At 39.4% G+C, this 10,613-nt stretch overlaps 1 pseudogene; it reads right to left on the bottom strand.

The window, feature by feature from the left end:
• Nucleotides 1-9,323: 9,323 nt before the first annotated feature.
• On the bottom strand, nt 9,324-9,627 carry LOC139001904 (small nuclear ribonucleoprotein F pseudogene; annotated as a pseudogene).
• Nucleotides 9,628-10,613: the final 986 nt, after the last annotated feature.

The raw sequence follows: 10,613 nt of genomic DNA, 5'->3' as shown, positions 1-10,613 counted from the left end.
AGTCATGGCAATTTTCAATGAGTTGTTGCTCCAGTCTAGACTCTTGCTGAACCAACATGTGGTCAGACAGGGTGACCACATTTTTTCAAGAGTTGCCAGCCACTTCACATTCAGCTGCTCTGCTCATGTATCTTATGTATGATCAACCACAATTTATTCCCTGAACTTTGAGGGAAGACAGTGAAAATAAACATGAGATCAATGTGTTCTTAATACATACCACCAATTAAAAAATTCACACTTCAGAATCTGACAACCCTTGACACATACTATCTCCATCCAATCATAAATCCAGGCAATTTTACCTTAAAATATATTTCTTATATCCATCTCCTCCTATTCATTGGCACTGCCAAGTTTTTGGTTCAAGTCTCCCTTATTACTTACCCAGTCCATTATAAAAGCCATTTAACTAGTTTCTCTCAGCCTTTGAAAATGTACATCTACTCATAGTACTTCTTTCCTTAACAATTCTCTATGGCTTATCTGCCCAAATGGCTGACCTAAATCCCTTCAAGTTCTGGCCCTCACCTATGTTTCCTACCTCACCTTCTGTCATTCTCTCATTGGTGCTCTGTGCTCCTACCACATTGAATTGCCTGTACTTCCAGAGCTGTTCTCTTTGCCCAGTGGTAAAATCCAAAATATTTAAAGAACCCCAATCAGAATGAACCCCATGACCACTCAAAACTATTGCATTAGGACATTTTGCTGAATATCAACTCTGGCTGCAGTTTCCAGGACCTTGGTCTCGATTCTCTTCCTGGGGAACGTCTGCAGATCCTTCACAAGGCCCACAGAAGAAGACTAGCCTTCAAGCATGGGCTGGAGGTAAGGGACAGTGTTCTTTAGAAAGGTTTATGGACTTTGACTACATCATGATTAACAGTTCCAGGACTTATGTAGAGAGTGAAGTATTTGCAGAGTAGTCACTATTTGCAGAACCTCAAATGACCTTTTATATTTTTGAGATGTGCTCAAAAAAACAACAACCACTGCCTCGTATCTGGTTCCTTTGTAAATAGTTTTGCCTACTTCTGTTTCTCAGAATTTAATCAGCAAGAGACATCTACCTGTCACACAGGCCCATCAGCAGATCAGTATTTTAACCAGGTTCAATCTTTTTATTTCCATGCTGACTAGGAAACATTATGTCCTGAAGTGACCTAAAATTACAAGGGAAAGTTCCAATATCTTCTCTAACAAGAAATAAAATAATACATGCTTTTCCTCAATCCAAGTAAGGGTTGTGTAGTCAGTATTAATTCTATTTCCTGCATCAGTGTCATTAAGAAAGTATTAACAAATTTGCTGCTCAATGCAAACATTTACAATTGGCATTGAGAAAAATTTAAAGAATAACTAACACAATCCCCGCCCTCCATGAGCTGATAGGTTCCTGTTGAGATAAGAAGTGAACAACTGAATAATAACTTTTACCAAAGTGGTTCATTATGCATTACTATCAAGTAATAAACATTATGGCTATTAAGGGGAAGAATGGACTGTGCCATTGCTTCAGTTAGGTGAGGCTTTCTGGAGGAGTTGGGCCTTGAGCTGAATGAAAGTGAGTAGAGTTTCAATATTGTTTCTGCGGAAGAACCAGTATATGCCATGGACATAGATAACACCGGGCCAGGGAAAGCAGGGCCTTGACCTTGAGATGAGGCCAGAAAAGTAATTTGGCTCAGACTGCAAAGAGAATTGTGCTGGGAGGAGGCATTTGGGCTTTAGACCAGGAGTCATAAAGTTTTGTTAAGCAAGAGCTTGACATAGCTCATTTAAAAATATTAATCAGGCAATAGTGGCTAGCAAGCAGTGTGCTGGAAAGAAATGTGGAATAATGGAAAACAGCAGGGGATCAGGGGTCAAGTATTAAGTTTAAGTCTGGCTTTGCCACTTTCTAGCTGCATGGTTTGGGGCCAGTTACTTAACCACCAAGTCTCCATTTAATCAGCAATAAAAATAGAAATAATACCTCATTCTAAGGGTTATTATGAGACTAATACTGTTCATGATTATTTATCTTGTCTCATTTATCCTTATACCAATATTTTATTATGGTAAAATATATAAAACATAAAAATTTACAGTTTTACCCATTTTAAGTATATTGTTTAGTGGTGATTAAGTACATTCACATTGTTGTGCAGTCACCACCACCACCCATCTCCAGAACAATTTTCCATTTTTCCAAAGTTAAACTCCATATCCATTAAAAAATAACTCTCCATTCCCAGGCCCCAGCCTCTGGCAACCACCCTTCTATTTTTTTTTGTCTCTATGAATTTGACTACTCTATGTACTTCATACAAGTGAAATTATACAACATACTAAAGGCCCAATACATGAAATTTGTGCAAGAGTAGGCCTTCCTTCCCCCAGCTGCTGGCACCGGCTTCCCTCTGGCACCTGGGACCTGGGCTTCCCTCACAGCCCTGGCTTCGTCCAGAAGATTGTCAGGAAGGACATCCAGTCTAATTAGCATATTACACTTTTATTATTATAGATGTCCTTTTGTGTCTTCCTTATTTTACTTAGCACTATGTCTTCAAGTTTCATCCATGTTGTAACATGTTCCATAATTTCCTTCCCTTTTAAGACAATAATATTCCATTAAATGTCATACATCACTGTTTTACCACAAGAATATTGGACCTGGAAAGGTTAACTTGTTTAAACTAACACCTAGGAAAAGAAAGAAGTAGGATCTGAACCAAAGCAATCTGATCCCATAGCACGTTCTTATTTCCCCTGTATATCCTGCCTACCTTGTGTAGGTAAAGGGCCTACCACTGCATCTGGCACAGGGTGGCTATTGCAGGAACACATTCTATTGTTATCTATTATCTAACACCACTTCCTGGGATCATCCTGATAACACAATTCCTCTCTTCCTTGAGAAACTTACTTTGTGATTGTACCCTCCCCACCCCATAAGAGCCACAAGGGTAAGCATGTTATTCAGAAGAGGCCAGTCAGAGCCTTGTACTCCTCCCCAGAACAGGGACTGATTTTGGAAATCACATTAGTGCAATCAGAGTCTTCTCTGGGGCTATGAGGAGCTGTGAGTCAGAGGTGGTAACTGCTGTCCATTTCAAGATTAGCAGGAAGATAGCGAGAGAGGTGGCATCCTGAGCAATCATCTGACCCCTGGATTTAGACATGTCTAAAGCTAACTGCCTTCATCAACTTCCCAGATACATTCCTTCCCGGATTTGCTTTTCAGCTAATTAAAGTTGAATCTTTAACTTACAAGAAAAAGAAACTTGCCTAATACACTGGATCAAATGGCCCTCATGGGAGTGGAACGGAAGTAACTAACAAGAAGCATTGTGAAGCTATGTGGTGTGAGGAACAGGAAGAAGTCAAGAGTTCTTCTGAGGTTTGGATACGGATACCTGATGACCAAGAATAAATCTATCACTGAAAAAGTAGAAGAAGTTGCTATTTGGGGTATAGAAGAGGGAATTACTGGTATTTCCAGGAGCCCCAAGTGCAACAAGCTTCCAAAGATAAAATACACATTCCTTATGATGGCTAAGCACTTCATCCTCTTCCAGAATCTCAAACTCATGAGGTGTCTAAGGTTCCATTAGGGAGGGATTTTGGACTCTGACTTTTATTCTCCATCCCCACTCAGTAGACTCGTTATGAATTCTCTTTCCAAATATAATCATTCACTAATCTGCTCACTCATTCATGTAACATACTTGCTAAGTGCTTACTATATGCCAGGTACTTTGTTAGGTCCTGAAGGTACAGTGATGAAAAAATAAGTATGGTCTCCTTTTTTTTTTTTTTTTTTTTGGTGCCCTTGACTAGAATCGAACCCAGGACCCTTCAGTCCGCAGGCCGACGCTCTATCCAATGAGCCAAACCGGTTAGGGCCTGATCTCCTCTTTTTAAGGAGCAAGTGACCTAGTGGAAAAAACAAACATAGGATGGATTATCACACAAACAAATGTAATTAGAAACTGTATTAAGTGCTATGAAGAAAATGGAGTTCCATAGAGGTATATTTAGGGGATGTAATTTAGATGGAGGACAGTGAGGTCATTAAAGGATAGCTCTCTAGGGAAGTAACTAAGGCCAGGCCAGGGTGAGAGATCAACACGTAAATGAAAAGGAAAGGTGAAAACCAGAAGAGTTAGTCTCACCCACCCAGAAGAAACAAGTGATTCATTCTTCAGGAATGTGAGGCAGGGAGAGTTGAAACTGGCTTATTTGACAGGGCCCTTAGAGCAGGGACTGGCAAATAAGTGGGGTTTTATAGGGCCCCTACCAACTGTTGCCTAGTCACCTCTCAGTGACTCTGCTCATTCATTCATTCATTCATTCACTCATTCAATAAATACTTATGGGATGCCCAGAGGTAGGGGCATTGTGCTAAATGATAAAGATTCAGGAAAAGGAAGACACCTAGGTCATTCCCTTGGGGAATCCATGCGACACAGACATATGTGTATATTTATTGAGCCGTTTTTCTCTAGGCACTCACCTCTAGCAGACTTGCACACTCCCCCCCCCCCCCCCCCACACACACCTCTTCCACCCTGCCTCCCCACATCAGAGATTTTAAATCTAATCCTTACAGCAGCAGCAAAGCTCCTTTACCCACATAAAGCTAAGGAAGAGATCACATGGTGAAACATGGCTGACTAACACCAAACACAGAGTGGCTGCCCAGTCCCTCCAGATAAACATAAGGAAAGGTCATCCAAACACAGGAAGACAGCCGTCCCCTTCCCTTTTCCTCTACCCCCCTCCCCTTCCTCCCTCTGGCTCCCTTATCCCCAGAGGGTGGACCCAGCCTTTCCCAAAGTTTATTCTGAGAGCCCCAGGCTCCCACAGTGGAACGTGCTGCGGACATGGGAATACAGCAGCCTAGCCAACAGGGAAAACCAAAAATATAAACGGAGAGATTTAATAGATTCCTCTCTCTCCCCCAAAGTTGCGGCAGAAATGTCTGCTATTACTGCACTACTGCTTTTTATGTCAGTCCTTCTTGGGAGGAGGCCTTCTGAAGTTTGTTGCATTTGTCAATAAACACTTTGCACAGAAAACTGTTCAGTCTTTTTTTAGGATCCCAGTGCCAAGGACTTGATTCACTTAAGAAATGCAATAAAATGTTAGAAAACAAAGTCCAGAAAGCCTTGTATCTCAAACACTGGCAATGAGTTTAACAAGAGTACAAATAACACTAAAACTGTAGGAAAATTTTCAAAGGCTAAATTTCCTTTAAATTCACTATTGGAATTTTATAAAAAACCAGGAACCTCAAGCCCATAAATAGGAAACCATTTTATCTTTTGCTGACATATTCTGATGAAAACAGTGGTGAGAACATAAGCTTTGGGTTTTGTTCTCCACTTAGGAGAGAAAAGGTTAATACCATGGCATTGTGTGCCTCCATGACTATAAACCAGTATTTGTAATGAAATGTTGAGTACTAGTTTCAAAACAGACACAGTGTTTGAAAGCAAAGCATAATGGTGACCTTTCTCATTAGCTGTTGCTCAAACAAAGATATGTTCCAGCAATATCCGATGCTTCCTTCCTGCCAGGGCCTCCACCCAATGCAATTTAAAACACTTGTTACATCCAAACCAGAGCTGAGGCTGAGGTGGAGCTGAGTTTCAGCAGCCTGGTGTTTATGGTTTATTACTACTTTCTAAGTTTTTTAATGTTTTGTTTTATTTTCATGAATTTATTGCTATGAATTAGATTGGCAAGATAAAATATGTGAAACCATGTAACTGAACTAATTATATACTTCTCCATCTCTCTGACAAACAGCATCATAGGTTTTTGACCATAAGGACAGAGATTTATCCCATTGCTCCTTGCTAATATGATGAATAAATACGATGCATTATAGGCAACAAACAAATAAACATGATGTTTAAGGACTATGCTTAACTTGTTTTGTGTAAAATACTATAAACACAAATCTAAAGAGAACATGTGAGAAAGAAACAGGAAGAGAGAGATTGAGAGACTGTTTTAATATAAGTAACTCTTGTTTTCATTGTGACTGATATTCCTAAATTAGATAATATAAGCTGAAAATGTCAGTCAAGGTGATTTTTTTTTCATGGGACAATAGATAATGAAGAATTTGTCTTCTGGCCAAAGACTGAATTCTCAATTTTTATAGAAATGATCATAAACACTTAGTCCAACTATAAATGATATAAGCCATTTATATTTTCTATAATGGACATGATTTTAAAATAGAAAAAAAATGAGTATGTGTTATTTTTAAAGTAATTTTACTTATTTTTATTTATGTAGTATAAAGCCTTCTGAAGTATATGTACATGAGTTTAAAAGAACTATAGCCCTAGCTGGTTTGGCTCAGTGAATAGTGCGTAGGCCTGTTGACCAAAGGGTCCCAGGTTTGATTCCAGTCAAGGACACTTACCTTGGTTGCAAGCTCCTCCCACTCCTGGGCCCTGGTCAGGCTCGTGCAGGAGGCAACCAATCAATGTATTTCTCTCACATCAATGTTTCTCTCTGTCTTTCCCTCTCTCTTCCACTCTCCCTAAAAGTCAATGGAAAAATATCCTTGGGTGAGGATTAACAAAAACAAACAAAACACAAAAAATAAAACAAATAAAGAAAACTACACACTAATGAATCCCATGAAAGGCCAGAGAGGTGGGTGACTCTGATGAACTTAAACCAGATAGGGCCTATACCTGCACCTGATCTGTTACTCTTCACAATTTTGCTAAGAATGGGGAGCCCTTATTTTCCCATAGAAAATCTGGGCACCACTAGGAAAGGGGAAAGGTAATAGACAGGGGAGAGGCAATTAATGACCATACACTACTTCTCAGGAGTGTCATAAAGGTTAAATAATACTGTAGAAGTGAGACAGTTTGCATACTTTACTTCCCAGGCCCAATTGAAAAGTCAGTCTCAGTCCTTCCAGAAAATTTGGTCTATCGACACCAGAAGAGTCTCTCTTCCTAAAGGATCATGAGATGCCTGTAAGTAAGCTCAGAATTGCCAGTCGCCATTTTTTCATATGAAGCCATGTGGAGAAAGTCTGTCTATGGCAAGGGGCAATAAGGAATAGAACTCTAAGAAACCTTAAGGAATGCTGGTGTCTTCCAAAGCATGAATCCAGTCATGTCTGAAGTCATCTCTTCCCTTGGACCTCCCAGTTAGATGAGCCAATAAATTCCTTTTTTAAAAATTTTATTTTTTTCATCACCATATATCTAGCCCCTCTATGCCTTTTTCTACCTCCACTAATCCCCTCCCCCACCTCCACAATCACCACACTGTTGTCCATGTCCATGAATTCTCTTCTTTTTCTTTTTTGCTCAATCCTTGTATCCCCTCCTTCCCCCGGATTCCTTTTGTTTTAAGCTAGTTTGAGTTTAGTTTCTATTACTTATAAGTGAAAGGGTGCAGACTAATATGACCTTTTAATCACAAGTTCAAGGATCCTGCGCGTTCCCACAACTTGTCATCTTTCTAGCTTGTTTGTTCAAGCCTTTTCAGGGCACCCAGTCCTCTGTCAACTCCTCCACTTTTCCCATATGCATTAGTTTCCTCCTGCCTTCAGTTTCCTCCCTTTGCAACTTAGATTTATGGTTCATCATCTCAAAAACTCCCTTGCCTCCATGTGGCAAAAATTCAATCCATGGAGCCTAAGTACCTGCTTTCTCCATACCTGAACATGAGTAATTAAATAACAGTAGAGAAAATTCACACAGAGGGCAGATTGACTTCACCCTAAGTTCATGATCATACCTCATATGGGCCCTTGGCATGATCTAGCAATCCTGCTACAATTCTCTAGTTGGCGTTCTCTTATGTTCCCTAATGATAACACCAAATCTTTCATCATCTCATCTCTCTCCTGACTCCACCTCAGCTGATGATCTGCTTCATAGACAAAATGGAAACCATAAAATAATTTGCCAATATAATCTATTCTCTATTAGTCCACTTTTCTCATAATAAAGGAGTTATGCTTCCTATTTAAGTCCCATTTATTTCTGTGAGACTTGGATCTTATCTCTCCCCCACTTACCCCTCACCCATCTTGTCAGAAATATATGTTGTCAATTTGCCCTTCTCTAGCCTCTTTCTCTAACCTCCACAGGATAGCTCTGTTTGCCTCTCCGAGCAACTTTTTATTCTCTGCCTTGCTCCTGCTGGAGGAGGCTAGAGTCTGTATGAACTATCTGGCCAATGAAAAGCCCCTGAAGAAGATCTGGGAGAGGGAGGAGTCTGTGATAGGATTATTTATTTCTCTGACTCCTTCCCCTCACAGTCTTCTTGGGTTAGCTGTTTCTTTTGATCAAAGTTATTGTCCTTTCAAAATAGCCTTCTCCTCAGTGGTTCTGGTAATTGCTTCCTTTCCTCATTCCTTTAAATCGAAGGTAACTGTCCCACTGTTTCTTGCCCCAGGGTACTCTACAATCTCTTGTCAATTCTCTATATCCGTAACAACAGACATTATTCTAATCTAAGTATTTCATCTGTTTCCTACTGACTGACACTCTCATTCTCTAATGGATTCTTATTATCAACATATAAACATGCTTAAGTATCCTAGCCTCACAGGTCCTTAATCTTTACCTGTTATGTATTTTTTCTATCCCAGATCTTGTTATCAATTGGAATTGTTCATTTTCTGAAATCTTAAACTCCAAACTCTGAGCACAATCTCTTAACCTTATCAATGCATATTTTGTAATTGCATCAACAGCACTAGGCCCCTTGACTCTGCCATTCCATCTCCAAGGTCTCATCTTGCTCTCCTTTCCTTCTCCAGGAAGTTTAAAAACAAAGATAGAACTTTTCAATTGCTCCCTTGCTTAATATTCTCATTTCCTTTTATCTTCATACCTAAATGAAGATAAATACCTACCTGGAAAGATTCCAATTCAGGGTCAACCCAACTATCCCTCTTCTTGAACATATACCTGGCACTGATGGAGAGGAACAAATATTTGTACATATTTGTGTCACTTTTCTTTTAAGATTTCCAACCTCACCTCCAACCCTTCTAGGTGTCTGTAGTCTACATCTTCTCTCTTCCTTCCATCAATATAATTTCAAACCTTAAGCTGAAAGGAGAAATCTGCAATTGCCATTTTACCTTTCTCACCTTAATTTGTGGTCAATTTCCTTCTTAAAATTGTCTCCTCTCTTGCATTCTAGGACAAAAAAAAAAATAGTATCTTCATCTTATCTCTGCAAGGTTGATATTTCCTCAGGGTTCAATTTTTCCCCCTTTTCTCATTTAAAGCTCTTTTCCCTCCTCCATTCTTTTTTTTTTTTTAAACAAATTTTTATTGTCTAGAAATATATATAAAAAGAAATTTCCCACAAAAGATGCTATTCTCTCATTTCTCCATCTTCTTCCTCTTCTTCAACACCCCTGATATAAAGGACATTATTACACCTTATTAAAACTTCACCCAGGTGTCCAGACAAGGCTCCATCTATGTATTCTTCTGTGTTTGCAAGCTGCATGTTCATATAGCCATCTACAGATACCAGGTAGCCTTTGTACTCCATTCCCCACTTAAGTTTTACCATTACTGACTTTCCTGTTAATCCGTTGAGGAAAGGTTTGGGATTGAGGGGCAAACTCATCGCGACGACGAGCAAATGCTGTAGGCTACTCGCCGCCGACCCAGCTCTTGTCCATCCCTGGTGCCTGGAGCCCCTCCTCCATTCTTATACACTGCAAATGGTCACTAGCATGAACAACCTATACACTGATGGTCCCTAAGTCTAAAGGTCAAATTGTGCTCCTAAATTCTAAATCAGCATTTAGAATTGCTGAAACTTTTGACTGTGTGTCTGAACTCATCTGTTACAAATTAAATTATTACTATTTCTCTTCACATTATAATCTGCCCAAGTCCTCTTTCTTTATTGAATGGCATCATTTCCCATCTTCCCAGTCACTGGAACTCAGTTTTTTGCAGACATCCCTGACTGCCAACACACCAATTCTTACTCATTTGTTCACCAAGTCCTTGTTGATTCTATTCCTTTCTCAGCAGTTCTGAAATCTATTCATTCTCTCTATTTCCTCTGACCTCATTATTTTTTTGCTTACAATATTACAAGAACTTTCTAACCAATCTCTATAATTTTAATCTACCCATATCCAATATCACCAAAAGAATAATCATTTCAAAACAAAAGTCTTATCATATTACTTCCCTTCTTGAAACCCTTTAGTGACTCTCCATTGCCTAAATGGCAAAATCCATACACACTAGCATGATATAATAAGCTCTAATCGTGGAAATCCCTTTGATTGCAAGAAACAAAAAACAGAGCTGACTAACTCAAGGAAACAAAAGTAGTTAATTGGAAACACATTGGAGAAGCTTATGGAATTGGAGGAATTGAATAACTAAATGCCAGGAAGAACCTGAGCCAGAGAAACTCTGAAGATGCAGCAGAAATCAGAAAATCTTAACCAGGACTGCCACTCAAAATTGTGCTGATTGTTCTTTGTTGGTGGTAGCCCTTCTCTCATTAATGTGACTCATAGTGTGACTTAAAGATTGTCAGGTTTCATTAATGTGATGCATAATGGGACTCATTATGTGACTCAACTTAAA

This window comes from Myotis yumanensis, unplaced genomic scaffold, assembly GCF_028538775.1.
Source record: "Myotis yumanensis isolate MYYU_CA2020_CCGP unplaced genomic scaffold, mMyoYum1.0.hap1 SCAF_2, whole genome shotgun sequence".
NCBI classification, from domain to species: domain Eukaryota; kingdom Metazoa; phylum Chordata; class Mammalia; order Chiroptera; family Vespertilionidae; genus Myotis; species Myotis yumanensis.
This window is presented reverse-complemented; position numbering and strand designations above follow the sequence as displayed.